General features: G+C 46.0%; 27 non-coding genes across 27 annotated transcripts; 13 read left to right on the top strand and 14 right to left on the bottom strand.

The window, feature by feature from the left end:
- Positions 1–490: 490 nt before the first annotated feature.
- Positions 491–597, bottom strand: LOC146818414 (U6 spliceosomal RNA). Its single transcript, XR_014963534.1, has one exon. It is a non-coding gene; the product is annotated as a U6 spliceosomal RNA (small nuclear RNA).
- Positions 598–1,369: 772 nt separating this feature from the next.
- Positions 1,370–1,442, top strand: TRNAR-ACG (transfer RNA arginine (anticodon ACG)). Its single transcript has one exon. It is a non-coding gene; the product is annotated as a tRNA-Arg (tRNA).
- Positions 1,443–2,449: 1,007 nt separating this feature from the next.
- LOC146818412 (U6 spliceosomal RNA) lies at positions 2,450–2,556 on the bottom strand. The gene has a single exon (XR_014963533.1). It is a non-coding gene; the product is annotated as a U6 spliceosomal RNA (small nuclear RNA).
- Positions 2,557–3,326: 770 nt separating this feature from the next.
- TRNAS-ACU (transfer RNA serine (anticodon ACU)) lies at positions 3,327–3,399 on the top strand. The gene has a single exon. It is a non-coding gene; the product is annotated as a tRNA-Ser (tRNA).
- Positions 3,400–4,406: 1,007 nt separating this feature from the next.
- LOC146818410 (U6 spliceosomal RNA) lies at positions 4,407–4,513 on the bottom strand. Its single transcript, XR_014963532.1, has one exon. It is a non-coding gene; the product is annotated as a U6 spliceosomal RNA (small nuclear RNA).
- A 782-nt stretch (positions 4,514–5,295) lies between these two features.
- TRNAR-ACG (transfer RNA arginine (anticodon ACG)) lies at positions 5,296–5,368 on the top strand. Its single transcript has one exon. It is a non-coding gene; the product is annotated as a tRNA-Arg (tRNA).
- Positions 5,369–6,374: 1,006 nt separating this feature from the next.
- On the bottom strand, positions 6,375–6,481 carry LOC146818408 (U6 spliceosomal RNA). Its single transcript, XR_014963531.1, has one exon. It is a non-coding gene; the product is annotated as a U6 spliceosomal RNA (small nuclear RNA).
- Positions 6,482–7,253: 772 nt separating this feature from the next.
- TRNAR-ACG (transfer RNA arginine (anticodon ACG)) lies at positions 7,254–7,326 on the top strand. The gene has a single exon. It is a non-coding gene; the product is annotated as a tRNA-Arg (tRNA).
- A 1,007-nt stretch (positions 7,327–8,333) lies between these two features.
- Positions 8,334–8,440, bottom strand: LOC146818406 (U6 spliceosomal RNA). The gene has a single exon (XR_014963530.1). It is a non-coding gene; the product is annotated as a U6 spliceosomal RNA (small nuclear RNA).
- A 770-nt stretch (positions 8,441–9,210) lies between these two features.
- TRNAS-ACU (transfer RNA serine (anticodon ACU)) lies at positions 9,211–9,283 on the top strand. The gene has a single exon. It is a non-coding gene; the product is annotated as a tRNA-Ser (tRNA).
- A 1,007-nt stretch (positions 9,284–10,290) lies between these two features.
- On the bottom strand, positions 10,291–10,397 carry LOC146818404 (U6 spliceosomal RNA). Its single transcript, XR_014964414.1, has one exon. It is a non-coding gene; the product is annotated as a U6 spliceosomal RNA (small nuclear RNA).
- A 780-nt stretch (positions 10,398–11,177) lies between these two features.
- Positions 11,178–11,250, top strand: TRNAR-ACG (transfer RNA arginine (anticodon ACG)). Its single transcript has one exon. It is a non-coding gene; the product is annotated as a tRNA-Arg (tRNA).
- A 1,006-nt stretch (positions 11,251–12,256) lies between these two features.
- Positions 12,257–12,363, bottom strand: LOC146818402 (U6 spliceosomal RNA). Its single transcript, XR_014963529.1, has one exon. It is a non-coding gene; the product is annotated as a U6 spliceosomal RNA (small nuclear RNA).
- A 772-nt stretch (positions 12,364–13,135) lies between these two features.
- Positions 13,136–13,208, top strand: TRNAR-ACG (transfer RNA arginine (anticodon ACG)). The gene has a single exon. It is a non-coding gene; the product is annotated as a tRNA-Arg (tRNA).
- A 1,007-nt stretch (positions 13,209–14,215) lies between these two features.
- LOC146818400 (U6 spliceosomal RNA) lies at positions 14,216–14,322 on the bottom strand. Its single transcript, XR_014964413.1, has one exon. It is a non-coding gene; the product is annotated as a U6 spliceosomal RNA (small nuclear RNA).
- A 784-nt stretch (positions 14,323–15,106) lies between these two features.
- Positions 15,107–15,179, top strand: TRNAR-ACG (transfer RNA arginine (anticodon ACG)). The gene has a single exon. It is a non-coding gene; the product is annotated as a tRNA-Arg (tRNA).
- A 1,006-nt stretch (positions 15,180–16,185) lies between these two features.
- On the bottom strand, positions 16,186–16,292 carry LOC146818398 (U6 spliceosomal RNA). The gene has a single exon (XR_014963528.1). It is a non-coding gene; the product is annotated as a U6 spliceosomal RNA (small nuclear RNA).
- A 772-nt stretch (positions 16,293–17,064) lies between these two features.
- Positions 17,065–17,137, top strand: TRNAR-ACG (transfer RNA arginine (anticodon ACG)). Its single transcript has one exon. It is a non-coding gene; the product is annotated as a tRNA-Arg (tRNA).
- Positions 17,138–18,143: 1,006 nt separating this feature from the next.
- On the bottom strand, positions 18,144–18,250 carry LOC146818396 (U6 spliceosomal RNA). The gene has a single exon (XR_014964412.1). It is a non-coding gene; the product is annotated as a U6 spliceosomal RNA (small nuclear RNA).
- A 771-nt stretch (positions 18,251–19,021) lies between these two features.
- TRNAH-AUG (transfer RNA histidin (anticodon AUG)) lies at positions 19,022–19,095 on the top strand. Its single transcript has one exon. It is a non-coding gene; the product is annotated as a tRNA-His (tRNA).
- A 1,007-nt stretch (positions 19,096–20,102) lies between these two features.
- LOC146818394 (U6 spliceosomal RNA) lies at positions 20,103–20,209 on the bottom strand. The gene has a single exon (XR_014963527.1). It is a non-coding gene; the product is annotated as a U6 spliceosomal RNA (small nuclear RNA).
- A 771-nt stretch (positions 20,210–20,980) lies between these two features.
- TRNAH-AUG (transfer RNA histidin (anticodon AUG)) lies at positions 20,981–21,054 on the top strand. The gene has a single exon. It is a non-coding gene; the product is annotated as a tRNA-His (tRNA).
- Positions 21,055–22,061: 1,007 nt separating this feature from the next.
- Positions 22,062–22,168, bottom strand: LOC146818392 (U6 spliceosomal RNA). Its single transcript, XR_014963526.1, has one exon. It is a non-coding gene; the product is annotated as a U6 spliceosomal RNA (small nuclear RNA).
- A 770-nt stretch (positions 22,169–22,938) lies between these two features.
- On the top strand, positions 22,939–23,011 carry TRNAR-ACG (transfer RNA arginine (anticodon ACG)). The gene has a single exon. It is a non-coding gene; the product is annotated as a tRNA-Arg (tRNA).
- A 1,006-nt stretch (positions 23,012–24,017) lies between these two features.
- On the bottom strand, positions 24,018–24,124 carry LOC146818390 (U6 spliceosomal RNA). Its single transcript, XR_014963525.1, has one exon. It is a non-coding gene; the product is annotated as a U6 spliceosomal RNA (small nuclear RNA).
- Positions 24,125–24,896: 772 nt separating this feature from the next.
- On the top strand, positions 24,897–24,969 carry TRNAR-ACG (transfer RNA arginine (anticodon ACG)). The gene has a single exon. It is a non-coding gene; the product is annotated as a tRNA-Arg (tRNA).
- A 1,007-nt stretch (positions 24,970–25,976) lies between these two features.
- Positions 25,977–26,083, bottom strand: LOC146818388 (U6 spliceosomal RNA). The gene has a single exon (XR_014963524.1). It is a non-coding gene; the product is annotated as a U6 spliceosomal RNA (small nuclear RNA).
- Positions 26,084–27,529: the final 1,446 nt, after the last annotated feature.

Raw genomic sequence — 27,529 nt, 5'->3', positions numbered from 1 at the left:
TTTCTTGGACCTCAGAAACTGAGGGATGCAGCGCCGATATGTCCTCCAAGGGCCTAGAGGACCTGGTGCCCAATCATGCCTGGTGTTTTTCAGCTTACCCGACCAATCTGGTTGCAAGGCGGATTTTAACAGTACTGCTGAAAAGGGACTCCCAGACAGCCCTGAGGCCATCATTTGCATAGGCCCTCCCCTTCTCTTTCTCTTGCTTCCCACAAAGCAACGCATCGCTGGCAGCAGTATAGATTTGGGGGTTGTGAAGAATAATGACAGGGAGGCTGAAGAAGGGAAAGAAAAGTCCCAGAAGTCCTGCAGGCTTTCTTGCTAAATGCAGCTGGCCATAGAGTGCACCTTCATTACTGCGAGGTAAATACATTAAAAATGTTGAGGAGAGACAAATTGAAAAATAGATATTAGGAGGAAAGCACTGGAACCTGCTTTATTATTTCAATTAGTCTTGAAAACATAGAACATTTCTCTCCTGAAAGCTGGTAAAAATATGGAACGCTTCACGAATTTGCGTGTCATCCTTGCGCAGGGGCCATGCTAATCTTCTCTGTATCGTTCCAATTTTAGTATATGTGCCGCCGAAGCGAGCACACTTCATTGATGAACCTACAATGTTTATAAACTCTCTAAATCTACGGTCTCTAGACATAGGGTGGCCTGGCAGAGATGCTCGTATGGCCAGTAAGCATTCAAATCTGAGCCAATGGGCAAAAATGCATGAAGAGTAACAATCCATTATTCTTCACTGCATTTGTGGTCCAAGACTTCACCAATTGGAAGTATGTAGATTATGCCAGGGTTGCAAAGGCTCATGGTTCAGGCTACTGACAAGGAACATTGTGACATCATGCTGCCTGTGGAACAGTGATATTAAAGGTGAGACAGCTGCACAGTAGGTTAGGTGAAGGGCTCTGAGAGGTGAAAGGCAGCATGCTTGGGTCCCTGGACAAGGTGAGCCTATGACAAGGTGTCTGAATTTTCGCCTGTATTGTAATATTAAACACTTTATTGTTGTACCCGCCTGCTGATTAAGGAGTCCTCAAGATCAGCTCCACACAGACGTGGAACTGATGATGTTAATGCAGAATATTTAAGAAACTGAGGCTGATCTAAAACATTTCCTTGGACCTAGGACCATTTCCCCTGACTTTTAGGTCCTTCGTCCTCCTAAAGTCCTTTGTATAAGTTAGGAACACCTGACAGAACAGAATTTCAGGAGGTCAGGTGGGTTTACTTGTGTCTTCTGGTTGTGAGCAGTAAACGTGGCTAAAAAGGTTGATGGAATGGTGTTTTAAAACACACACACACACACACACACAACTTCTGGTCCTCTTAAGGACAAAAGTATGGGTAATCCTACATGGGGCCAGTGGCGCAATGGATAACGCGTCTGACTACGGATCAGAAGATTGTAGGTTCGACTCCTATCTGGCTCGAAAGGGTCATAGGTCCCTGTTTTATGGTATTCCTGTGGAATTCTTATTTACCTCAGACTTGTTGTAGGTTCAATATTCTCGAGCAGGACTCATCCAGCAGTCGTTCCATGGTAGGGCTGCAGTAATAGGACCACGGCTAGTTAAAAGTTTCCCATTTGCTGCTGGATTCTATGTGAAGGCCGTCATGTGGTGTGCTGCTTTTGTATTTCAACATGGGTCTCTGAGTCTCTAAACTAGGAAAAAATCTTGTTGAGAAAAGTGTGTGTGAGAGGGTCTGTGGGTGCAGGCAGGTGTGTGCACTTGAGTGCTGACCCATTTACATGTGTGAGAGGGACAAGCAAATTGCCTGTGGGATGTAGGCCTACAACTGGAACCAAGCAGCCAGGCAGAACCACAGGTAAGGAGAGAGGAAGGCAGTTCATTATTAGAGCAGGATCATGAGCATCTTGCCCTGCTCCCTTCTGCCCCGATCGGCCCCGATCGGCCAAGACCTCTCTATTAGGGTGGAGGGTGAACATTTCTTGGACCTCAGAAACTGAGGGATGCAGCGCCGATATGTCCTCCAAGGGCCTAGAGGACCTGGTGCCCAATCATGCCTGGTGTTTTTCAGCTTACCCGACCAATCTGGTTGCAAGGCGGATTTTAACAGTACTGCTGAAAAGGGACTCCCAGACAGCCCTGAGGCCATCATTTGCATAGGCCCTCCCCTTCTCTTTCTCTTGCTTCCCACAAAGCAACGCATCGCTGGCAGCAGTATAGATTTGGGGGTTGTGAAGAATAATGACAGGGAGGCTGAAGAAGGGAAAGAAAAGTCCCAGAAGTCCTGCAGGCTTCCTTGCTAAATGCAGCTGGCCATAGAGTGCACCTTCATTACTGCGAGGTAAATACATTAAAAATGTTGAGGAGAGACAAATTGAAAAATAGATATTAGGAGGAAAGCACTGGAACCTGCTTTATTATTTCAATTAGTCTTGAAAACATAGAACATTTCTCTCCTGAAAGCTGGTAAAAATATGGAACGCTTCACGAATTTGCGTGTCATCCTTGCGCAGGGGCCATGCTAATCTTCTCTGTATCGTTCCAATTTTAGTATATGTGCCGCCGAAGCGAGCACACTTCATTGATGAACCTACAATGTTTATAAACTCTCTAAATCTACGGTCTCTAGACATAGGGTGGCCTGGCAGAGATGCTCGTATGGCCAGTAAGCATTCAAATCTGAGCCAATGGGCAAAAATGCATGAAGAGTAACAATCCATTATTCTTCACTGCATTTGTGGTCCAAGACTTCACCAATTGGAAGTATGTAGATTATGCCAGGGTTGCAAAGGCTCATGGTTCAGGCTACTGACAAGGAACATTGTGACATCATGCTGCCTGTGGAACAGTGATATTAAAGGTGAGACAGCTGCACAGTAGGTTAGGTGAAGGGCTCTGAGAGGTGAAAGGCAGCATGCATGGGTCCCTGGACAAGGTGAGCCTATGACAAGGTGTCTGAATTTTCGCCTGTATTGTAATATTAAACACTTTATTGTTGTACCCGCCTGCTGATTAAGGAGTCCTCAAGATCAGCTCCACACAGACGTGGAACTGATGATGTTAATGCAGAATATTTAAGAAACTGAGGCTGATCTAAAACATTTCCTTGGACCTAGGACCATTTCCCCTGACTTTTAGGTCCTTCGTCCTCCTAAAGTCCTTTGTATAAGTTAGGAACACCTGACAGAACAGAATTTCAGGAGGTCAGGTGGGTTTACTTGTGTCTTCTGGTTGTGAGCAGTAAACGTGGCTAAAAAGGTTGATGGAATGGTGTTTTAAAACACACACACACACACACACAACTTCTGGTCCTCTTAAGGACAAAAGTATGGGTAATCCTACATGGGGCCAGTGGCGCAATGGATAACGCGTCTGACTACTGATCAGAAGATTGTAGGTTCGACTCCTATCTGGCTCGAAAGGGTCATAGGTCCCTGTTTTATGGTATTCCTGTGGAATTCTTATTTACCTCAGACTTGTTGTAGGTTCAATATTCTCGAGCAGGACTCATCCAGCAGTCGTTCCATGGTAGGGCTGCAGTAATAGGACCACGGCTAGTTAAAAGTTTCCCATTTGCTGCTGGATTCTATGTGAAGGCCGTCATGTGGTGTGCTGCTTTTGTATTTCAACATGGGTCTCTGAGTCTCTAAACTAGGAAAAAATCTTGTTGAGAAAAGTGTGTGTGAGAGGGTCTGTGGGTGCAGGCAGGTGTGTGCACTTGAGTGCTGACCCATTTACATGTGTGAGAGGGACAAGCAAATTGCCTGTGGGATGTAGGCCTACAACTGGAACCAAGCAGCCAGGCAGAACCACAGGTAAGGAGAGAGGAAGGCAGTTCATTATTAGAGCAGGATCATGAGCATCTTGCCCTGCTCCCTTCTGCCCCGATCTGCCACGATCGGCCAAGACCTCTCTATTAGGGTGGAGGGTGAACATTTCTTGGACCTCAGAAACTGAGGGATGCAGCGCCGATATGTCCTCCAAGGGCCTAGAGGACCTGGTGCCCAATCATGCCTGGTGTTTTTCAGCTTACCCGACCAATCTGGTTGCAAGGCGGATTTTAACAGTACTGCTGAAAAGGGACTCCCAGACAGCCCTGAGGCCATCATTTGCATAGGCCCTCCCCTTCTCTTTCTCTTGCTTCCCACAAAGCAACGCATCGCTGGCAGCAGTATAGATTTGGGGGTTGTGAAGAATAATGACAGGGAGGCTGAAGAAGGGAAAGAAAAGTCCCAGAAGTCCTGCAGGCTTCCTTGCTAAATGCAGCTGGCAATAGAGTGCACCTTCATTACTGCGAGGTAAATACATAAAAAATGTTGAGGAGAGACAAATTGAAAAATAGATATTAGGAGGAAAGCACTGGAACCTGCTTTATTATTACAATTAGTCTTGAAAACATAGAACATTTCTCTCCTGAAAGCTGGTAAAAATATGGAACGCTTCACGAATTTGCGTGTCATCCTTGCGCAGGGGCCATGCTAATCTTCTCTGTATCGTTCCAATTTTAGTATATGTGCCGCCGAAGCGAGCACACTTCATTGATGAACCTACAATGTTTATAAACTCTCTAAATCTACGGTCTCTAGACATAGGGTGGCCTGGCAGATATGCTCGTATGGCCAGTAAGCATTAAAATCTGAGCCAATGGGCAAAAATGCATGAAGAGTAACAATCCATTATTCTTCACTGCATTTGTGGTCCAAGACTTCACCAATTGGAAGTATGTAGATTATGCCAGGGTTGCAAAGGCTCATGGTTCAGGCTACTGACAAGGAACATTGTGACATCATGCTGCCTGTGGAACAGTGATATTAAAGGTGAGACAGCTGCACAGTAGGTTAGGTGAAGGGCTCTGAGAGGTGAAAGGCAGCATGCTTGGGTCCCTGGACAAGGTGAGCCTATGACAAGGTGTCTGAATTTTCGCCTGTATTGTAATATTAAACACTTTATTGTTGTACCCGCCTGCTGATTAAGGAGTCCTCAAGATCAGCTCCACACAGACGTGGAACTGATGATGTTAATGCAGAATATTTAAGAAACTGAGGCTGATCTAAAACATTTCCTTGGACCTAGGACCATTTCCCCTGACTTTTAGGTCCTTCGTCCTCCTAAAGTCCTTTGTATAAGTTAGGAACACCTGACAGAACAGAATTTCAGGAGGTCAGGTGGGTTTACTTGTGTCTTCTGGTTGTGAGCAGTAAACGTGGCTAAAAAGGTTGATGGAATGGTGTTTTAAAACACACACACACACACACACACACACACACACAACTTCTGGTCCTCTTAAGGACAAAAGTATGGGTAATCCTACATGGGGCCAGTGGCGCAATGGATAACGCGTCTGACTACGGATCAGAAGATTGTAGGTTCGACTCCTATCTGGCTCGAAAGGGTCATAGGTCCCTGTTTTATGGTATTCCTGTGGAATTCTTATTTACCTCAGACTTGTTGTAGGTTCAATATTCTCGAGCAGGACTCATCCAGCAGTCGTTCCATGGTAGGGCTGCAGTAATAGGACCACGGCTAGTTAAAAGTTTCCCATTTGCTGCTGGATTCTATGTGAAGGCCGTCATGTGGTGTGCTGCTTTTGTATTTCAACATGGGTCTCTGAGTCTCTAAACTAGGAAAAAATCTTGTTGAGAAAAGTGTGTGTGAGAGGGTCTGTGGGTGCAGGCAGGTGTGTGCACTTGAGTGCTGACCCATTTACATGTGTGAGAGGGACAAGCAAATTGCCTGTGGGATGTAGGCCTACAACTGGAACCAAGCAGCCAGGCAGAACCACAGGTAAGGAGAGAGGAAGGCAGTTCATTATTAGAGCAGGATCATGAGCATCTTGCTCTGCTCCCTTCTGCCCGATCGGCCACGATCGGCCAAGACCTCTCTATTAGGGTGGAGGGTGAACATTTCTTGGACCTCAGAAACTGAGGGATGCAGCGCCGATATGTCCTCCAAGGGCCTAGAGGACCTGGTGCCCAATCATGCCTGGTGTTTTTCAGCTTACCCGACCAATCTGGTTGCAAGGCGGATTTTAACAGTACTGCTGAAAAGGGACTCCCAGACAGCCCTGAGGCCATCATTTGCATAGGCCCTCCCCTTCTCTTTCTCTTGCTTCCCACAAAGCAACGCATCGCTGGCAGCAGTATAGATTTGGGGGTTGTGAAGAATAATGACAGGGAGGCTGAAGAAGGGAAAGAAAAGTCCCAGAAGTCCTGCAGGCTTCCTTGCTAAATGCAGCTGGCCATAGAGTGCACCTTCATTACTGCGAGGTAAATACATTAAAAATGTTGAGGAGAGACAAATTGAAAAATAGATATTAGGAGGAAAGCACTGGAACCTGCTTTATTATTTCAATTAGTCTTGAAAACATAGAACATTTCTCTCCTGAAAGCTGGTAAAAATATGGAACGCTTCACGAATTTGCGTGTCATCCTTGCGCAGGGGCCATGCTAATCTTCTCTGTATCGTTCCAATTTTAGTATATGTGCCGCCGAAGCGAGCACACTTCATTGATGAACCTACAATGTTTATAAACTCTCTAAATCTACGGTCTCTAGACATAGGGTGGCCTGGCAGAGATGCTCGTATGGCCAGTAAGCATTCAAATCTGAGCCAATGGGCAAAAATGCATGAAGAGTAACAATCCATTATTCTTCACTGCATTTGTGGTCCAAGACTTCACCAATTGGAAGTATGTAGATTATGCCAGGGTTGCAAAGGCTCATGGTTCAGGCTACTGACAAGGAACATTGTGACATCATGCTGCCTGTGGAACAGTGATATTAAAGGTGAGACAGCTGCACAGTAGGTTAGGTGAAGGGCTCTGAGAGGTGAAAGGCAGCATGCTTGGGTCCCTGGACAAGGTGAGCCTATGACAAGGTGTCTGAATTTTCGCCTGTATTGTAATATTAAACACTTTATTGTTGTACCCGCCTGCTGATTAAGGAGTCCTCAAGATCAGCTCCACACAGACGTGGAACTGATGATGTTAATGCAGAATATTTAAGAAACTGAGGCTGATCTAAAACATTTCCTTGGACCTAGGACCATTTCCCCTGACTTTTAGGTCCTTCGTCCTCCTAAAGTCCTTTGTATAAGTTAGGAACACCTGACAGAACAGAATTTCAGGAGGTCAGGTGGGTTTACTTGTGTCTTCTGGTTGTGAGCAGTAAACGTGGCTAAAAAGGTTGATGGAATGGTGTTTTAAAACACACACACACACACACACACAACTTCTGGTCCTCTTAAGGACAAAAGTATGGGTAATCCTACATGGGGCCAGTGGCGCAATGGATAACGCGTCTGACTACGGATCAGAAGATTGTAGGTTCGACTCCTATCTGGCTCGAAAGGGTCATAGGTCCCTGTTTTATGGTATTCCTGTGGAATTCTTATTTACCTCAGACTTGTTGTAGGTTCAATATTCTCGAGCAGGACTCATCCAGCAGTCGTTCCATGGTAGGGCTGCAGTAATAGGACCACGGCTAGTTAAAAGTTTCCCATTTGCTGCTGGATTCTATGTGAAGGCCGTCATGTGGTGTGCTGCTTTTGTATTTCAACATGGGTCTCTGAGTCTCTAAACTAGGAAAAAATCTTGTTGAGAAAAGTGTGTGTGAGAGGGTCTGTGGGTGCAGGCAGGTGTGTGCACTTGAGTGCTGACCCATTTACATGTGTGAGAGGGACAAGCAAATTGCCTGTGGGATGTAGGCCTACAACTGGAACCAAGCAGCCAGGCAGAACCACAGGTAAGGAGAGAGGAAGGCAGTTCATTATTAGAGCAGGATCATGAGCATCTTGCCCTGCTCCCTTCTGCCCCGATCGGCCCCGATCGGCCAAGACCTCTCTATTAGGGTGGAGGGTGAACATTTCTTGGACCTCAGAAACTGAGGGATGCAGCGCCGATATGTCCTCCAAGGGCCTAGAGGACCTGGTGCCCAATCATGCCTGGTGTTTTTCAGCTTACCCGACCAATCTGGTTGCAAGGCGGATTTTAACAGTACTGCTGAAAAGGGACTCCCAGACAGCCCTGAGGCCATCATTTGCATAGGCCCTCCCCTTCTCTTTCTCTTGCTTCCCACAAAGCAACGCATCGCTGGCAGCAGTATAGATTTGGGGGTTGTGAAGAATAATGACAGGGAGGCTGAAGAAGGGAAAGAAAAGTCCCAGAAGTCCTGCAGGCTTCCTTGCTAAATGCAGCTGGCCATAGAGTGCACCTTCATTACTGCGAGGTAAATACATTAAAAATGTTGAGGAGAGACAAATTGAAAAATAGATATTAGGAGGAAAGCACTGGAACCTGCTTTATTATTTCAATTAGTCTTGAAAACATAGAACATTTCTCTCCTGAAAGCTGGTAAAAATATGGAACGCTTCACGAATTTGCGTGTCATCCTTGCGCAGGGGCCATGCTAATCTTCTCTGTATCGTTCCAATTTTAGTATATGTGCCGCCGAAGCGAGCACACTTCATTGATGAACCTACAATGTTTATAAACTCTCTAAATCTACGGTCTCTAGACATAGGGTGGCCTGGCAGAGATGCTCGTATGGCCAGTAAGCATTCAAATCTGAGCCAATGGGCAAAAATGCATGAAGAGTAACAATCCATTATTCTTCACTGCATTTGTGGTCCAAGACTTCACCAATTGGAAGTATGTAGATTATGCCAGGGTTGCAAAGGCTCATGGTTCAGGCTACTGACAAGGAACATTGTGACATCATGCTGCCTGTGGAACAGTGATATTAAAGGTGAGACAGCTGCACAGTAGGTTAGGTGAAGGGCTCTGAGAGGTGAAAGGCAGCATGCATGGGTCCCTGGACAAGGTGAGCCTATGACAAGGTGTCTGAATTTTCGCCTGTATTGTAATATTAAACACTTTATTGTTGTACCCGCCTGCTGATTAAGGAGTCCTCAAGATCAGCTCCACACAGACGTGGAACTGATGATGTTAATGCAGAATATTTAAGAAACTGAGGCTGATCTAAAACATTTCCTTGGACCTAGGACCATTTCCCCTGACTTTTAGGTCCTTCGTCCTCCTAAAGTCCTTTGTATAAGTTAGGAACACCTGACAGAACAGAATTTCAGGAGGTCAGGTGGGTTTACTTGTGTCTTCTGGTTGTGAGCAGTAAACGTGGCTAAAAAGGTTGATGGAATGGTGTTTTAAAACACACACACACACACACACAACTTCTGGTCCTCTTAAGGACAAAAGTATGGGTAATCCTACATGGGGCCAGTGGCGCAATGGATAACGCGTCTGACTACTGATCAGAAGATTGTAGGTTCGACTCCTATCTGGCTCGAAAGGGTCATAGGTCCCTGTTTTATGGTATTCCTGTGGAATTCTTATTTACCTCAGACTTGTTGTAGGTTCAATATTCTCGAGCAGGACTCATCCAGCAGTCGTTCCATGGTAGGGCTGCAGTAATAGGACCACGGCTAGTTAAAAGTTTCCCATTTGCTGCTGGATTCTATGTGAAGGCCGTCATGTGGTGTGCTGCTTTTGTATTTCAACATGGGTCTCTGAGTCTCTAAACTAGGAAAAAATCTTGTTGAGAAAAGTGTGTGTGAGAGGGTCTGTGGGTGCAGGCAGGTGTGTGCACTTGAGTGCTGACCCATTTACATGTGTGAGAGGGACAAGCAAATTGCCTGTGGGATGTAGGCCTACAACTGGAACCAAGCAGCCAGGCAGAACCACAGGTAAGGAGAGAGGAAGGCAGTTCATTATTAGAGCAGGATCATGAGCATCTTGCCCTGCTCCCTTCTGCCCCGATCGGCCACGATCGGCCAAGACCTCTCTATTAGGGTGGAGGGTGAACATTTCTTGGACCTCAGAAACTGAGGGATGCAGCGCCGATATGTCCTCCAAGGGCCTAGAGGACCTGGTGCCCAATCATGCCTGGTGTTTTTCAGCTTACCCGACCAATCTGGTTGCAAGGCGGATTTTAACAGTACTGCTGAAAAGGGACTCCCAGACAGCCCTGAGGCCATCATTTGCATAGGCCCTCCCCTTCTCTTTCTCTTGCTTCCCACAAAGCAACGCATCGCTGGCAGCAGTATAGATTTGGGGGTTGTGAAGAATAATGACAGGGAGGCTGAAGAAGGGAAAGAAAAGTCCCAGAAGTCCTGCAGGCTTCCTTGCTAAATGCAGCTGGCCATAGAGTGCACCTTCATTACTGCGAGGTAAATACATTAAAAATGTTGAGGAGAGACAAATTGAAAAATAGATATTAGGAGGAAAGCACTGGAACCTGCTTTATTATTTCAATTAGTCTTGAAAACATAGAACATTTCTCTTCTGAAAGCTGGTAAAAATATGGAACGCTTCACGAATTTGAGTGTCATCCTTGCGCAGGGGCCATGCTAATCTTCTCTGTATCGTTCCAATTTTAGTATATGTGCCGCCGAAGCGAGCACACTTCATTGATGAACCTACAATGTTTATAAACTCTCTAAATCTACGGTCTCTAGACATAGGGTGGCCTGGCAGAGATGCTCGTATGGCCAGTAAGCATTCAAATCTGAGCCAATGGGTAAAAATGCATGAAGAGCAACAATCCATTATTCTTCACTGCATTTGTGGTCCAAGACTTCACCAATTGGAAGTATGTAGATTATGCCAGGGTTGCAAAGGCTCATGGTTCAGGCTACTGACAAGGAACATTGTGACATCATGCTGCCTGTGGAACAGTGATATTAAAGGTGAGACAGCTGCACAGTAGGTTAGGTGAAGGGCTCTGAGAGGTGAAAGGCAGCATGCTTGGGTCCCTGGACAAGGTGAGCCTATGACAAGGTGTCTGAATTTTCGCCTGTATTGTAATATTAAACACTTTATTGTTGTACCCGCCTGCTGATTAAGGAGTCCTCAAGATCAGCTCCACACAGACGTGGAACTGATGATGTTAATGCAGAATATTTAAGAAACTGAGGCTGATCTAAAACATTTCCTTGGACCTAGGACCATTTCCCCTGACTTTTAGGTCCTTCGTCCTCCTAAAGTCCTTTGTATAAGTTAGGAACACCTGACAGAACAGAATTTCAGGAGGTCAGGTGGGTTTACTTGTGTCTTCTGGTTGTGAGCAGTAAACGTGGCTAAAAAGGTTGATGGAATGGTGTTTTAAAACACACACACACACACACACACACACACACAACTTCTGGTCCTCTTAAGGACAAAAGTATGGGTAATCCTACATGGGGCCAGTGGCGCAATGGATAACGCGTCTGACTACGGATCAGAAGATTGTAGGTTCGACTCCTATCTGGCTCGAAAGGGTCATAGGTCCCTGTTTTATGGTATTCCTGTGGAATTCTTATTTACCTCAGACTTGTTGTAGGTTCAATATTCTCGAGCAGGACTCATCCAGCAGTCGTTCCATGGTAGGGCTGCAGTAATAGGACCACGGCTAGTTAAAAGTTTCCCATTTGCTGCTGGATTCTATGTGAAGGCCGTCATGTGGTGTGCTGCTTTTGTATTTCAACATGGGTCTCTGAGTCTCTAAACTAGGAAAAAATCTTGTTGAGAAAAGTGTGTGTGAGAGGGTCTGTGGGTGCAGGCAGGTGTGTGCACTTGAGTGCTGACCCATTTACATGTGTGAGAGGGACAAGCAAATTGCCTGTGGGATGTAGGCCTACAACTGGAACCAAGCAGCCAGGCAGAACCACAGGTAAGGAGAGAGGAAGGCAGTTCATTATTAGAGCAGGATCATGAGCATCTTGCCCTGCTCCCTTCTGCCCGATCGGCCACCATCGGCCAAGACCTCTCTATTAGGGTGGAGGGTGAACATTTCTTGGACCTCAGAAACTGAGGGATGCAGCGCCGATATGTCCTCCAAGGGCCTAGAGGACCTGGTGCCCAATCATGCCTGGTGTTTTTCAGCTTACCCGACCAATCTGGTTGCAAGGCGGATTTTAACAGTACTGCTGAAAAGGGACTCCCAGACAGCCCTGAGGCCATCATTTGCATAGGCCCTCCCCTTCTCTTTCTCTTGCTTCCCACAAAGCAACGCATCGCTGGCAGCAGTATAGATTTGGGGGTTGTGAAGAATAATGACAGGGAGGCTGAAGAAGGGAAAGAAAAGTCCCAGAAGTCCTGCAGGCTTCCTTGCTAAATGCAGCTGGCCATAGAGTGCACCTTCATTACTGCGAGGTAAATACATTAAAAATGTTGAGGAGAGACAAATTGAAAAATAGATATTAGGAGGAAAGCACTGGAACCTGCTTTATTATTTCAATTAGTCTTGAAAACATAGAACATTTCTCTCCTGAAAGCTGGTAAAAATATGGAACGCTTCACGAATTTGCGTGTCATCCTTGCGCAGGGGCCATGCTAATCTTCTCTGTATCGTTCCAATTTTAGTATATGTGCCGCCGAAGCGAGCACACTTCATTGATGAACCTACAATGTTTATAAACTCTCTAAATCTACGGTCTCTAGACATAGGGTGGCCTGGCAGAGATGCTCGTATGGCCAGTAAGCATTCAAATCTGAGCCAATGGGCAAAAATGCATGAAGAGTAACAATCCATTATTCTTCACTGCATTTGTGGTCCAAGACTTCACCAATTGGAAGTATGTAGATTATGCCAGGGTTGCAAAGGCTCATGGTTCAGGCTACTGACAAGGAACATTGTGACATCATGCTGCCTGTGGAACAGTGATATTAAAGGTGAGACAGCTGCACAGTAGGTTAGGTGAAGGGCTCTGAGAGGTGAAAGGCAGCATGCTTGGGTCCCTGGACAAGGTGAGCCTATGACAAGGTGTCTGAATTTTCGCCTGTATTGTAATATTAAACACTTTATTGTTGTACCCGCCTGCTGATTAAGGAGTCCTCAAGATCAGCTCCACACAGACGTGGAACTGATGATGTTAATGCAGAATATTTAAGAAACTGAGGCTGATCTAAAACATTTCCTTGGACCTAGGACCATTTCCCCTGACTTTTAGGTCCTTCGTCCTCCTAAAGTCCTTTGTATAAGTTAGGAACACCTGACAGAACAGAATTTCAGGAGGTCAGGTGGGTTTACTTGTGTCTTCTGGTTGTGAGCAGTAAACGTGGCTAAAAAGGTTGATGGAATGGTGTTTTAAAACACACACACACACACACACACAACTTCTGGTCCTCTTAAGGACAAAAGTATGGGTAATCCTAAATGGGGCCAGTGGCGCAATGGATAACGCGTCTGACTACGGATCAGAAGATTGTAGGTTCGACTCCTATCTGGCTCGAAAGGGTCATAGGTCCCTGTTTTATGGTATTCCTGTGGAATTCTTATTTACCTCAGACTTGTTGTAGGTTCAATATTCTCGAGCAGGACTCATCCAGCAGTCGTTCCATGGTAGGGCTGCAGTAATAGGACCACGGCTAGTTAAAAGTTTCCCATTTGCTGCTGGATTCTATGTGAAGGCCGTCATGTGGTGTGCTGCTTTTGTATTTCAACATGGGTCTCTGAGTCTCTAAACTAGGAAAAAATCTTGTTGAGAAAAGTGTGTGTGAGAGGGTCTGTGGGTGCAGGCAGGTGTGTGCACTTGAGTGCTGACCCATTTACATGTGTGAGAGGGACAAGCAAATTGCCTGTGGGATGTAGGCCTACAACTGGAACCAAGCAGCCAGGCAGAACCACAGGTAAGGAGAGAGGAAGGCAGTTCATTATTAGAGCAGGATCATGAGCATCTTGCCCTGCTCCCTTCTGCCCCGATCGGCCACGATCGGCCAAGACCTCTCTATTAGGGTGGAGGGTGAACATTTCTTGGACCTCAGAAACTGAGGGATGCAGCGCCGATATGTCCTCCAAGGGCCTAGAGGACCTGGTGCCCAATCATGCCTGGTGTTTTTCAGCTTACCCGACCAATCTGGTTGCAAGGCGGATTTTAACAGTACTGCTGAAAAGGGACTCCCAGACAGCCCTGAGGCCATCATTTGCATAGGCCCTCCCCTTCTCTTTCTCTTGCTTCCCACAAAGCAACGCATCGCTGGCAGCAGTATAGATTTGGGGGTTGTGAAGAATAATGACAGGGAGGCTGAAGAAGGGAAAGAAAAGTCCCAGAAGTCCTGCAGGCTTCCTTGCTAAATGCAGCTGGCCATAGAGTGCACCTTCATTACTGCGAGGTAAATACATTAAAAATGTTGAGGAGAGACAAATTGAAAAATAGATATTAGGAGGAAAGCACTGGAACCTGCTTTATTATTTCAATTAGTCTTGAAAACATAGAACATTTCTCTTCTGAAAGCTGGTAAAAATATGGAACGCTTCACGAATTTGAGTGTCATCCTTGCGCAGGGGCCATGCTAATCTTCTCTGTATCGTTCCAATTTTAGTATATGTGCCGCCGAAGCGAGCACACTTCATTGATGAACCTACAATGTTTATAAACTCTCTAAATCTACGGTCTCTAGACATAGGGTGGCCTGGCAGAGATGCTCGTATGGCCAGTAAGCATTCAAATCTGAGCCAATGGGTAAAAATGCATGAAGAGCAACAATCCATTATTCTTCACTGCATTTGTGGTCCAAGACTTCACCAATTGGAAGTATGTAGATTATGCCAGGGTTGCAAAGGCTCATGGTTCAGGCTACTGACAAGGAACATTGTGACATCATGCTGCCTGTGGAACAGTGATATTAAAGGTGAGACAGCTGCACAGTAGGTTAGGTGAAGGGCTCTGAGAGGTGAAAGGCAGCATGCTTGGGTCCCTGGACAAGGTGAGCCTATGACAAGGTGTCTGAATTTTCGCCTGTATTGTAATATTAAACACTTTATTGTTGTACCCGCCTGCTGATTAAGGAGTCCTCAAGATCAGCTCCACACAGACGTGGAACTGATGATGTTAATGCAGAATATTTAAGAAACTGAGGCTGATCTAAAACATTTCCTTGGACCTAGGACCATTTCCCCTGACTTTTAGGTCCTTCGTCCTCCTAAAGTCCTTTGTATAAGTTAGGAACACCTGACAGAACAGAATTTCAGGAGGTCAGGTGGGTTTACTTGTGTCTTCTGGTTGTGAGCAGTAAACGTGGCTAAAAAGGTTGATGGAATGGTGTTTTAAAACACACACACACACACACACACACACACACACACAACTTCTGGTCCTCTTAAGGACAAAAGTATGGGTAATCCTACATGGGGCCAGTGGCGCAATGGATAACGCGTCTGACTACGGATCAGAAGATTGTAGGTTCGACTCCTATCTGGCTCGAAAGGGTCATAGGTCCCTGTTTTATGGTATTCCTGTGGAATTCTTATTTACCTCAGACTTGTTGTAGGTTCAATATTCTCGAGCAGGACTCATCCAGCAGTCGTTCCATGGTAGGGCTGCAGTAATAGGACCACGGCTAGTTAAAAGTTTCCCATTTGCTGCTGGATTCTATGTGAAGGCCGTCATGTGGTGTGCTGCTTTTGTATTTCAACATGGGTCTCTGAGTCTCTAAACTAGGAAAAAATCTTGTTGAGAAAAGTGTGTGTGAGAGGGTCTGTGGGTGCAGGCAGGTGTGTGCACTTGAGTGCTGACCCATTTACATGTGTGAGAGGGACAAGCAAATTGCCTGTGGGATGTAGGCCTACAACTGGAACCAAGCAGCCAGGCAGAACCACAGGTAAGGAGAGAGGAAGGCAGTTCATTATTAGAGCAGGATCATGAGCATCTTGCCCTGCTCCCTTCTGCCCGATCGGCCACGATCGGCCAAGACCTCTCTATTAGGGTGGAGGGTGAACATTTCTTGGACCTCAGAAACTGAGGGATGCAGCGCCGATATGTCCTCCAAGGGCCTAGAGGACCTGGTGCCCAATCATGCCTGGTGTTTTTCAGCTTACCCGACCAATCTGGTTGCAAGGCGGATTTTAACAGTACTGCTGAAAAGGGACTCCCAGACAGCCCTGAGGCCATCATTTGCATAGGCCCTCCCCTTCTCTTTCTCTTGCTTCCCACAAAGCAACGCATCGCTGGCAGCAGTATAGATTTGGGGGTTGTGAAGAATAATGACAGGGAGGCTGAAGAAGGGAAAGAAAAGTCCCAGAAGTCCTGCAGGCTTCCTTGCTAAATGCAGCTGGCCATAGAGTGCACCTTCATTACTGCGAGGTAAATACATTAAAAATGTTGAGGAGAGACAAATTGAAAAATAGATATTAGGAGGAAAGCACTGGAACCTGCTTTATTATTTCAATTAGTCTTGAAAACATAGAACATTTCTCTCCTGAAAGCTGGTAAAAATATGGAACGCTTCACGAATTTGCGTGTCATCCTTGCGCAGGGGCCATGCTAATCTTCTCTGTATCGTTCCAATTTTAGTATATGTGCCGCCGAAGCGAGCACACTTCATTGATGAACCTACAATGTTTATAAACTCTCTAAATCTACGGTCTCTAGACATAGGGTGGCCTGGCAGAGATGCTCGTATGGCCAGTAAGCATTCAAATCTGAGCCAATGGGCAAAAATGCATGAAGAGTAACAATCCATTATTCTTCACTGCATTTGTGGTCCAAGACTTCACCAATTGGAAGTATGTAGATTATGCCAGGGTTGCAAAGGCTCATGGTTCAGGCTACTGACAAGGAACATTGTGACATCATGCTGCCTGTGGAACAGTGATATTAAAGGTGAGACAGCTGCACAGTAGGTTAGGTGAAGGGCTCTGAGAGGTGAAAGGCAGCATGCTTGGGTCCCTGGACAAGGTGAGCCTATGACAAGGTGTCTGAATTTTCGCCTGTATTGTAATATTAAACACTTTATTGTTGTACCCGCCTGCTGATTAAGGAGTCCTCAAGATCAGCTCCACACAGACGTGGAACTGATGATGTTAATGCAGAATATTTAAGAAACTGAGGCTGATCTAAAACATTTCCTTGGACCTAGGACCATTTCCCCTGACTTTTAGGTCCTTCGTCCTCCTAAAGTCCTTTGTATAAGTTAGGAACACCTGACAGAACAGAATTTCAGGAGGTCAGGTGGGTTTACTTGTGTCTTCTGGTTGTGAGCAGTAAACGTGGCTAAAAAGGTTGATGGAATGGTGTTTTAAAACACACACACACACACACACACAACTTCTGGTCCTCTTAAGGACAAAAGTATGGGTAATCCTACATGGGGCCAGTGGCGCAATGGATAACGCGTCTGACTACGGATCAGAAGATTGTAGGTTCGACTCCTATCTGGCTCGAAAGGGTCATAGGTCCCTGTTTTATGGTATTCCTGTGGAATTCTTATTTACCTCAGACTTGTTGTAGGTTCAATATTCTCGAGCAGGACTCATCCAGCAGTCGTTCCATGGTAGGGCTGCAGTAATAGGACCACGGCTAGTTAAAAGTTTCCCATTTGCTGCTGGATTCTATGTGAAGGCCGTCATGTGGTGTGCTGCTTTTGTATTTCAACATGGGTCTCTGAGTCTCTAAACTAGGAAAAAATCTTGTTGAGAAAAGTGTGTGTGAGAGGGTCTGTGGGTGCAGGCAGGTGTGTGCACTTGAGTGCTGACCCATTTACATGTGTGAGAGGGACAAGCAAATTGCCTGTGGGATGTAGGCCTACAACTGGAACCAAGCAGCCAGGCAGAACCACAGGTAAGGAGAGAGGAAGGCAGTTCATTATTAGAGCAGGATCATGAGCATCTTGCCCTGCTCCCTTCTGCCCGATCGGCCACCATCGGCCAAGACCTCTCTATTAGGGTGGAGGGTGAACATTTCTTGGACCTCAGAAACTGAGGGATGCAGCGCCGATATGTCCTCCAAGGGCCTAGAGGACCTGGTGCCCAATCATGCCTGGTGTTTTTCAGCTTACCCGACCAATCTGGTTGCAAGGCGGATTTTAACAGTACTGCTGAAAAGGGACTCCCAGACAGCCCTGAGGCCATCATTTGCATAGGCCCTCCCCTTCTCTTTCTCTTGCTTCCCACAAAGCAACGCATCGCTGGCAGCAGTATAGATTTGGGGGTTGTGAAGAATAATGACAGGGAGGCTGAAGAAGGGAAAGAAAAGTCCCAGAAGTCCTGCAGGCTTCCTTGCTAAATGCAGCTGGCCATAGAGTGCACCTTCATTACTGCGAGGTAAATACATTAAAAATGTTGAGGAGAGACAAATTGAAAAATAGATATTAGGAGGAAAGCACTGGAACCTGCTTTATTATTTCAATTAGTCTTGAAAACATAGAACATTTCTCTTCTGAAAGCTGGTAAAAATATGGAACGCTTCACGAATTTGAGTGTCATCCTTGCGCAGGGGCCATGCTAATCTTCTCTGTATCGTTCCAATTTTAGTATATGTGCCGCCGAAGCGAGCACACTTCATTGATGAACCTACAATGTTTATAAACTCTCTAAATCTACGGTCTCTAGACATAGGGTGGCCTGGCAGAGATGCTCGTATGGCCAGTAAGCATTCAAATCTGAGCCAATGGGTAAAAATGCATGAAGAGTAACAATCCATTATTCTTCACTGCATTTGTGGTCCAAGACTTCACCAATTGGAAGTATGTAGATTATGCCAGGGTTGCAAAGGCTCATGGTTCAGGCTACTGACAAGGAACATTGTGACATCATGCTGCCTGTGGAACAGTGATATTAAAGGTGAGACAGCTGCACAGTAGGTTAGGTGAAGGGCTCTGAGAGGTGAAAGGCAGCATGCTTGGGTCCCTGGACAAGGTGAGCCTATGACAAGGTGTCTGAATTTTCGCCTGTATTGTAATATTAAACACTTTATTGTTGTACCCGCCTGCTGATTAAGGAGTCCTCAAGATCAGCTCCACACAGACGTGGAACTGATGATGTTAATGCAGAATATTTAAGAAACTGAGGCTGATCTAAAACATTTCCTTGGACCTAGGACCATTTCCCCTGACTTTTAGGTCCTTCGTCCTCCTAAAGTCCTTTGTATAAGTTAGGAACACCTGACAGAACAGAATTTCAGGAGGTCAGGTGGGTTTACTTGTGTCTTCTGGTTGTGAGCAGTAAACGTGGCTAAAAAGGTTGATGGAATGGTGTTTTAAAACACACACACACACACACACACAACTTCTGGTCCTCTTAAGGACAAAAGTATGGGTAATCCTACATGGGTCCAGTGGCGCAATGGATAACGCGTCTGACTATGGATCAGAAGATTGTAGGTTCGACTCCTATCTGGCTCGAAAGGGTCATAGGTCCCTGTTTTATGGTATTCCTGTGGAATTCTTATTTACCTCAGACTTGTTGTAGGTTCAATATTCTCGAGCAGGACTCATCCAGCAGTCGTTCCATGGTAGGGCTGCAGTAATAGGACCACGGCTAGTTAAAAGTTTCCCATTTGCTGCTGGATTCTATGTGAAGGCCGTCATGTGGTGTGCTGCTTTTGTATTTCAACATGGGTCTCTGAGTCTCTAAACTAGGAAAAAATCTTGTTGAGAAAAGTGTGTGTGAGAGGGTCTGTGGGTGCAGGCAGGTGTGTGCACTTGAGTGCTGACCCATTTACATGTGTGAGAGGGACAAGCAAATTGCCTGTGGGATGTAGGCCTACAACTGGAACCAAGCAGCCAGGCAGAACCACAGGTAAGGAGAGAGGAAGGCAGTTCATTATTAGAGCAGGATCATGAGCATCTTGCCCTGCTCCCTTCTGCCCCGATCGGCCCCGATCGGCCAAGACCTCTCTATTAGGGTGGAGGGTGAACATTTCTTGGACCTCAGAAACTGAGGGATGCAGCGCCGATATGTCCTCCAAGGGCCTAGAGGACCTGGTGCCCAATCATGCCTGGTGTTTTTCAGCTTACCCGACCAATCTGGTTGCAAGGCGGATTTTAACAGTACTGCTGAAAAGGGACTCCCAGACAGCCCTGAGGCCATCATTTGCATAGGCCCTCCCCTTCTCTTTCTCTTGCTTCCCACAAAGCAACGCATCGCTGGCAGCAGTATAGATTTGGGGGTTGTGAAGAATAATGACAGGGAGGCTGAAGAAGGGAAAGAAAAGTCCCAGAAGTCCTGCAGGCTTCCTTGCTAAATGCAGCTGGCCATAGAGTGCACCTTCATTACTGCGAGGTAAATACATTAAAAATGTTGAGGAGAGACAAATTGAAAAATAGATATTAGGAGGAAAGCACTGGAACCTGCTTTATTATTTCAATTAGTCTTGAAAACATAGAACATTTCTCTCCTGAAAGCTGGTAAAAATATGGAACGCTTCACGAATTTGCGTGTCATCCTTGCGCAGGGGCCATGCTAATCTTCTCTGTATCGTTCCAATTTTAGTATATGTGCCGCCGAAGCGAGCACACTTCATTGATGAACCTACAATGTTTATAAACTCTCTAAATCTACGGTCTCTAGACATAGGGTGGCCTGGCAGAGATGCTCGTATGGCCAGTAAGCATTCAAATCTGAGCCAATGGGCAAAAATGCATGAAGAGTAACAATCCATTATTCTTCACTGCATTTGTGGTCCAAGACTTCACCAATTGGAAGTATGTAGATTATGCCAGGGTTGCAAAGGCTCATGGTTCAGGCTACTGACAAGGAACATTGTGACATCATGCTGCCTGTGGAACAGTGATATTAAAGGTGAGACAGCTGCACAGTAGGTTAGGTGAAGGGCTCTGAGAGGTGAAAGGCAGCATGCTTGGGTCCCTGGACAAGGTGAGCCTATGACAAGGTGTCTGAATTTTCGCCTGTATTGTAATATTAAACACTTTATTGTTGTACCCGCCTGCTGATTAAGGAGTCCTCAAGATCAGCTCCACACAGACGTGGAACTGATGATGTTAATGCAGAATATTTAAGAAACTGAGGCTGATCTAAAACATTTCCTTGGACCTAGGACCATTTCCCCTGACTTTTAGGTCCTTCGTCCTCCTAAAGTCCTTTGTATAAGTTAGGAACACCTGACAGAACAGAATTTCAGGAGGTCAGGTGGGTTTACTTGTGTCTTCTGGTTGTGAGCAGTAAACGTGGCTAAAAAGGTTGATGGAATGGTGTTTTAAAACACACACACACACACACACACAACTTCTGGTCCTCTTAAGGACAAAAGTATGGGTAATCCTACATGGGTCCAGTGGCGCAATGGATAACGCGTCTGACTATGGATCAGAAGATTGTAGGTTCGACTCCTATCTGGCTCGAAAGGGTCATAGGTCCCTGTTTTATGGTATTCCTGTGGAATTCTTATTTACCTCAGACTTGTTGTAGGTTCAATATTCTCGAGCAGGACTCATCCAGCAGTCGTTCCATGGTAGGGCTGCAGTAATAGGACCACGGCTAGTTAAAAGTTTCCCATTTGCTGCTGGATTCTATGTGAAGGCCGTCATGTGGTGTGCTGCTTTTGTATTTCAACATGGGTCTCTGAGTCTCTAAACTAGGAAAAAATCTTGTTGAGAAAAGTGTGTGTGAGAGGGTCTGTGGGTGCAGGCAGGTGTGTGCACTTGAGTGCTGACCCATTTACATGTGTGAGAGGGACAAGCAAATTGCCTGTGGGATGTAGGCCTACAACTGGAACCAAGCAGCCAGGCAGAACCACAGGTAAGGAGAGAGGAAGGCAGTTCATTATTAGAGCAGGATCATGAGCATCTTGCCCTGCTCCCTTCTGCCCCGATCGGCCCCGATCGGCCAAGACCTCTCTATTAGGGTGGAGGGTGAACATTTCTTGGACCTCAGAAACTGAGGGATGCAGCGCCGATATGTCCTCCAAGGGCCTAGAGGACCTGGTGCCCAATCATGCCTGGTGTTTTTCAGCTTACCCGACCAATCTGGTTGCAAGGCGGATTTTAACAGTACTGCTGAAAAGGGACTCCCAGACAGCCCTGAGGCCATCATTTGCATAGGCCCTCCCCTTCTCTTTCTCTTGCTTCCCACAAAGCAACGCATCGCTGGCAGCAGTATAGATTTGGGGGTTGTGAAGAATAATGACAGGGAGGCTGAAGAAGGGAAAGAAAAGTCCCAGAAGTCCTGCAGGCTTCCTTGCTAAATGCAGCTGGCCATAGAGTGCACCTTCATTACTGCGAGGTAAATACATTAAAAATGTTGAGGAGAGACAAATTGAAAAATAGATATTAGGAGGAAAGCACTGGAACCTGCTTTATTATTTCAATTAGTCTTGAAAACATAGAACATTTCTCTCCTGAAAGCTGGTAAAAATATGGAACGCTTCACGAATTTGCGTGTCATCCTTGCGCAGGGGCCATGCTAATCTTCTCTGTATCGTTCCAATTTTAGTATATGTGCCGCCGAAGCGAGCACACTTCATTGATGAACCTACAATGTTTATAAACTCTCTAAATCTACGGTCTCTAGACATAGGGTGGCCTGGCAGAGATGCTCGTATGGCCAGTAAGCATTCAAATCTGAGCCAATGGGCAAAAATGCATGAAGAGTAACAATCCATTATTCTTCACTGCATTTGTGGTCCAAGACTTCACCAATTGGAAGTATGTAGATTATGCCAGGGTTGCAAAGGCTCATGGTTCAGGCTACTGACAAGGAACATTGTGACATCATGCTGCCTGTGGAACAGTGATATTAAAGGTGAGACAGCTGCACAGTAGGTTAGGTGAAGGGCTCTGAGAGGTGAAAGGCAGCATGCTTGGGTCCCTGGACAAGGTGAGCCTATGACAAGGTGTCTGAATTTTCGCCTGTATTGTAATATTAAACACTTTATTGTTGTACCCGCCTGCTGATTAAGGAGTCCTCAAGATCAGCTCCACACAGACGTGGAACTGATGATGTTAATGCAGAATATTTAAGAAACTGAGGCTGATCTAAAACATTTCCTTGGACCTAGGACCATTTCCCCTGACTTTTAGGTCCTTCGTCCTCCTAAAGTCCTTTGTATAAGTTAGGAACACCTGACAGAACAGAATTTCAGGAGGTCAGGTGGGTTTACTTGTGTCTTCTGGTTGTGAGCAGTAAACGTGGCTAAAAAGGTTGATGGAATGGTGTTTTAAAACACACACACACACACACACAACTTCTGGTCCTCTTAAGGACAAAAGTATGGGTAATCCTACATGGGGCCAGTGGCGCAATGGATAACGCGTCTGACTACGGATCAGAAGATTGTAGGTTCGACTCCTATCTGGCTCGAAAGGGTCATAGGTCCCTGTTTTATGGTATTCCTGTGGAATTCTTATTTACCTCAGACTTGTTGTAGGTTCAATATTCTCGAGCAGGACTCATCCAGCAGTCGTTCCATGGTAGGGCTGCAGTAATAGGACCACGGCTAGTTAAAAGTTTCCCATTTGCTGCTGGATTCTATGTGAAGGCCGTCATGTGGTGTGCTGCTTTTGTATTTCAACATGGGTCTCTGAGTCTCTAAACTAGGAAAAAATCTTGTTGAGAAAAGTGTGTGTGAGAGGGTCTGTGGGTGCAGGCAGGTGTGTGCACTTGAGTGCTGACCCATTTACATGTGTGAGAGGGACAAGCAAATTGCCTGTGGGATGTAGGCCTACAACTGGAACCAAGCAGCCAGGCAGAACCACAGGTAAGGAGAGAGGAAGGCAGTTCATTATTAGAGCAGGATCATGAGCATCTTGCCCTGCTCCCTTCTGCCCCGATCTGCCACGATCGGCCAAGACCTCTCTATTAGGGTGGAGGGTGAACATTTCTTGGACCTCAGAAACTGAGGGATGCAGCGCCGATATGTCCTCCAAGGGCCTAGAGGACCTGGTGCCCAATCATGCCTGGTGTTTTTCAGCTTACCCGACCAATCTGGTTGCAAGGCGGATTTTAACAGTACTGCTGAAAAGGGACTCCCAGACAGCCCTGAGGCCATCATTTGCATAGGCCCTCCCCTTCTCTTTCTCTTGCTTCCCACAAAGCAACGCATCGCTGGCAGCAGTATAGATTTGGGGGTTGTGAAGAATAATGACAGGGAGGCTGAAGAAGGGAAAGAAAAGTCCCAGAAGTCCTGCAGGCTTCCTTGCTAAATGCAGCTGGCCATAGAGTGCACCTTCATTACTGCGAGGTAAATACATTAAAATGTTGAGGAGAGACAAATTGAAAAATAGATATTAGGAGGAAAGCACTGGAACCTGCTTTATTATTTCAATTAGTCTTGAAAACATAGAACATTTCTCTCCTGAAAGCTGGTAAAAATATGGAACGCTTCACGAATTTGCGTGTCATCCTTGCGCAGGGGCCATGCTAATCTTCTCTGTATCGTTCCAATTTTAGTATATGTGCCGCCGAAGCGAGCACACTTCATTGATGAACCTACAATGTTTATAAACTCTCTAAATCTACGGTCTCTAGACATAGGGTGGCCTGGCAGAGATGCTCGTATGGCCAGTAAGCATTCAAATCTGAGCCAATGGGCAAAAATGCATGAAGAGTAACAATCCATTATTCTTCACTGCATTTGTGGTCCAAGACTTCACCAATTGGAAGTATGTAGATTATGCCAGGGTTGCAAAGGCTCATGGTTCAGGCTACTGACAAGGAACATTGTGACATCATGCTGCCTGTGGAACAGTGATATTAAAGGTGAGACAGCTGCACAGTAGGTTAGGTGAAGGGCTCTGAGAGGTGAAAGGCAGCATGCTTGGGTCCCTGGACAAGGTGAGCCTATGACAAGGTGTCTGAATTTTCGCCTGTATTGTAATATTAAACACTTTATTGTTGTACCCGCCTGCTGATTAAGGAGTCCTCAAGATCAGCTCCACACAGACGTGGAACTGATGATGTTAATGCAGAATATTTAAGAAACTGAGGCTGATCTAAAACATTTCCTTGGACCTAGGACCATTTCCCCTGACTTTTAGGTCCTTCGTCCTCCTAAAGTCCTTTGTATAAGTTAGGAACACCTGACAGAACAGAATTTCAGGAGGTCAGGTGGGTTTACTTGTGTCTTCTGGTTGTGAGCAGTAAACGTGGCTAAAAAGGTTGATGGAATGGTGTTTTAAAACACACACACACACACACACACAACTTCTGGTCCTCTTAAGGACAAAAGTATGGGTAATCCTACATGGGGCCAGTGGCGCAATGGATAACGCGTCTGACTACGGATCAGAAGATTGTAGGTTCGACTCCTATCTGGCTCGAAAGGGTCATAGGTCCCTATTTTATGGTATTCCTGTGGAATTCTTATTTACCTCAGACTTGTTGTAGGTTCAATATTCTCGAGCAGGACTCATCCAGCAGTCGTTCCATGGTAGGGCTGCAGTAATAGGACCACGGCTAGTTAAAAGTTTCCCATTTGCTGCTGGATTCTATGTGAAGGCCGTCATGTGGTGTGCTGCTTTTGTATTTCAACATGGGTCTCTGAGTCTCTAAACTAGGAAAAAATCTTGTTGAGAAAAGTGTGTGTGAGAGGGTCTGTGGGTGCAGGCAGGTGTGTGCACTTGAGTGCTGACCCATTTACATGTGTGAGAGGGACAAGCAAATTGCCTGTGGGATGTAGGCCTACAACTGGAACCAAGCAGCCAGGCAGAACCACAGGTAAGGAGAGAGGAAGGCAGTTCATTATTAGAGCAGGATCATGAGCATCTTGCCCTGCTCCCTTCTGCCCCGATCGGCCCCGATCGGCCAAGACCTCTCTATTAGGGTGGAGGGTGAACATTTCTTGGACCTCAGAAACTGAGGGATGCAGCGCCGATATGTCCTCCAAGGGCCTAGAGGACCTGGTGCCCAATCATGCCTGGTGTTTTTCAGCTTACCCGACCAATCTGGTTGCAAGGCGGATTTTAACAGTACTGCTGAAAAGGGACTCCCAGACAGCCCTGAGGCCATCATTTGCATAGGCCCTCCCCTTCTCTTTCTCTTGCTTCCCACAAAGCAACGCATCGCTGGCAGCAGTATAGATTTGGGGGTTGTGAAGAATAATGACAGGGAGGCTGAAGAAGGGAAAGAAAAGTCCCAGAAGTCCTGCAGGCTTCCTTGCTAAATGCAGCTGGCCATAGAGTGCACCTTCATTACTGCGAGGTAAATACATTAAAAATGTTGAGGAGAGACAAATTGAAAAATAGATATTAGGAGGAAAGCACTGGAACCTGCTTTATTATTTCAATTAGTCTTGAAAACATAGAACATTTCTCTCCTGAAAGCTGGTAAAAATATGGAACGCTTCACGAATTTGCGTGTCATCCTTGCGCAGGGGCCATGCTAATCTTCTCTGTATCGTTCCAATTTTAGTATATGTGCCGCCGAAGCGAGCACACTTCATTGATGAACCTACAATGTTTATAAACTCTCTAAATCTACGGTCTCTAGACATAGGGTGGCCTGGCAGAGATGCTCGTATGGCCAGTAAGCATTCAAATCTGAGCCAATGGGCAAAAATGCATGAAGAGTAACAATCCATTATTCTTCACTGCATTTGTGGTCCAAGACTTCACCAATTGGAAGTATGTAGATTATGCCAGGGTTGCAAAGGCTCATGGTTCAGGCTACTGACAAGGAACATTGTGACATCATGCTGCCTGTGGAACAGTGATATTAAAGGTGAGACAGCTGCACAGTAGGTTAGGTGAAGGGCTCTGAGAGGTGAAAGGCAGCATGCATGGGTCCCTGGACAAGGTGAGCCTATGACAAGGTGTCTGAATTTTCGCCTGTATTGTAATATTAAACACTTTATTGTTGTACCCGCCTGCTGATTAAGGAGTCCTCAAGATCAGCTCCACACAGACGTGGAACTGATGATGTTAATGCAGAATATTTAAGAAACTGAGGCTGATCTAAAACATTTCCTTGGACCTAGGACCATTTCCCCTGACTTTTAGGTCCTTCGTCCTCCTAAAGTCCTTTGTATAAGTTAGGAACACCTGACAGAACAGAATTTCAGGAGGTCAGGTGGGTTTACTTGTGTCTTCTGGTTGTGAGCAGTAAACGTGGCTAAAAAGGTTGATGGAATGGTGTTTTAAAACACACACACACACACACACACAACTTCTGGTCCTCTTAAGGACAAAAGTATGGGTAATCCTACATGGGTCCAGTGGCGCAATGGATAACGCGTCTGACTACGGATCAGAAGATTGTAGGTTCGACTCCTATCTGGCTCGAAAGGGTCATAGGTCCCTGTTTTATGGTATTCCTGTGGAATTCTTATTTACCTCAGACTTGTTGTAGGTTCAATATTCTCGAGCAGGACTCATCCAGCAGTCGTTCCATGGTAGGGCTGCAGTAATAGGACCACGGCTAGTTAAAAGTTTCCCATTTGCTGCTGGATTCTATGTGAAGGCCGTCATGTGGTGTGCTGCTTTTGTATTTCAACATGGGTCTCTGAGTCTCTAAACTAGGAAAAAATCTTGTTGAGAAAAGTGTGTGTGAGAGGGTCTGTGGGTGCAGGCAGGTGTGTGCACTTGAGTGCTGACCCATTTACATGTGTGAGAGGGACAAGCAAATTGCCTGTGGGATGTAGGCCTACAACTGGAACCAAGCAGCCAGGCAGAACCACAGGTAAGGAGAGAGGAAGGCAGTTCATTATTAGAGCAGGATCATGAGCATCTTGCCCTGCTCCCTTCTGCCCCGATCGGCCCCGATCGGCCAAGACCTCTCTATTAGGGTGGAGGGTGAACATTTCTTGGACCTCAGAAACTGAGGGATGCAGCGCCGATATGTCCTCCAAGGGCCTAGAGGACCTGGTGCCCAATCATGCCTGGT

The sequence above is a fragment of the Triturus cristatus genome, chromosome 6, assembly GCF_964204655.1.
Source record: "Triturus cristatus chromosome 6, aTriCri1.1, whole genome shotgun sequence".
NCBI lineage: Eukaryota > Metazoa > Chordata > Amphibia > Caudata > Salamandridae > Triturus > Triturus cristatus.
The sequence above is the reverse complement of the archived record's forward strand: the minus strand, read 5'-3'. Positions and strand labels throughout refer to the sequence as shown.